Raw genomic sequence first — 1,806 nt, forward strand, 5'->3', positions numbered from 1 at the left:
AAGTAATCAGTCTATTCCCAGTATGTCTATCAGTGCCTGCAGCTAAAGCAGCAGTGTTAACAGTCTTCCAGATACCTCGGATGACAAGAGTGAGCTTGACATGATGGAGGGAGACCATACAGTGATGTCTAATAGTTCTGTCATCAACGTAAAACCTGAGGAGGAAAATTATAGAGAAGAAGGAGATCCTAGCAGATCCACAGTCTCCACCTTAAGTGTACCGTCACAAATAAGAACCATATGAACGGCATCACTGGTCTGATTATTTTTGCAACTTTGTAGATTCTTGCCTCCAGAAAATCCCTCAAGATCGAAAGATGAAGAAACTTCTTTTCCAGGAGGCACATAATGGACCAGCGGTAGAAGCACAGGAAGAAGAGGAGGAGCAAGATAATGGTGTTGGCCAAACAGGAATTGGCTTAGGGAAGGCAGACAGTATTCCCCATCTCTGCTCCGCCCGAATCCGGATTGTCACCGCCATCGTCATCAGGAACAGCAGTGGCATCATCTTCGACCGGATCAGCAGTATCAGCATCCTGAAGAGCGGCGTGGTCATTTTCATGATGGACTTCAACAGTTCTGTTCAGGCGGCTTGGGACCCAATGAGGCACTTCTCGATCCTGGGGAAAAACACAAATAGCTCCCCTGGATCTCCGGATAACGGGGTCCGGGCCATACCATTTATTATCCAACACATCCTTCCACATCACTTTCCCTGCCCCTTTCTGGGAGGTGTGGGTGTGTCGGTCAGCTGCCGTATGATCTTTGTCATCCATTATCAAAAAATTAAGAGTAAGAAGGGCCATAGCAATCCTATTCCTGGGGGAGGCAGTCTCAGCCATTCCCCCTCTTTGTTTTTGTAAGAGCTCCTTGAGGCTGCGATTGGCTCTTTCCACTATCCCCTGGCCTTGGGGGTTGTAGGGCAGACCAAAAGTGTGCTCAACCTGGTGTTGTGCACAAAAGGCATGAAAACCCTCGGAAGAGTAGGCAGGGCCATTGTCTGTCTTTAAATGGACAGGTTTTCCCCATGCCGCCCAGGCCTCCAAGCAATGGGTCTTCCTATGAATAGATTTTTTCCCCTGCCAAGGGGGTGGCAAAAATGACACCAGAGTAGGTGTCCATTGAGACATGAAGGTACTTGATGCGGCCAAACTCCATAACATGAGTAATATCCATTTGCCATAAGGCGTTTGGTCGTAGACCCCGGGGGTTGATGCCGAAATGAGGAGGATGGAGAAAGGTGACGCAAGAAGAACAAGCTTTTACAATACTTCTAGCATCATTTCTGGTCAGGGCAAATTTCCTCCGTAGGGTGTCAGTGGGGAGCACTGGTCTGTCATCTAGGGCTATGGATAAGCAAGCCAGATCGACCCCTGTGGAGCCTAAGCCTTCTTCTCCTCTAATCTTTTCCCTGAAGGGGAACCTCTCATGAGACAGGGCAGAAGCAAAAGCTGAGCAATGCTATCTCCAGGAGTGATTGAAATAACCCCTGACAGGGAGTGACAAAGGAGCTTAATTTTTCCAGTATAGTCCGGGTCGATTACTCCCGGCAGAATCATAAGTCCTTTCATTGTTGATGAAGAGCGGCCCAAAACAATCCCTCCCTGGCCTTCTGGCAATGGACCCGACATATATGATGTCAAGATCTGCACTCCCATCTCTGGTGTTAATACCATTCCGGAGGTGGCACAGATGTCCAGCCCTGCGGAGCCGCTGGTTGCCCGCCAGACAACTGGGCTGGCCCCATTGGAATTTGTGATACTGTAGGGGTCTGAAGAGCCCCAAATATTTTTGGGCCCTGGGGAC

Source organism: Alexandromys fortis, unplaced genomic scaffold, assembly GCF_014885135.2.
Source record: "Alexandromys fortis isolate MF-2015 unplaced genomic scaffold, M_Fortis_MF-2015_v1.1 scaffold_427, whole genome shotgun sequence".
NCBI lineage: Eukaryota > Metazoa > Chordata > Mammalia > Rodentia > Cricetidae > Alexandromys > Alexandromys fortis.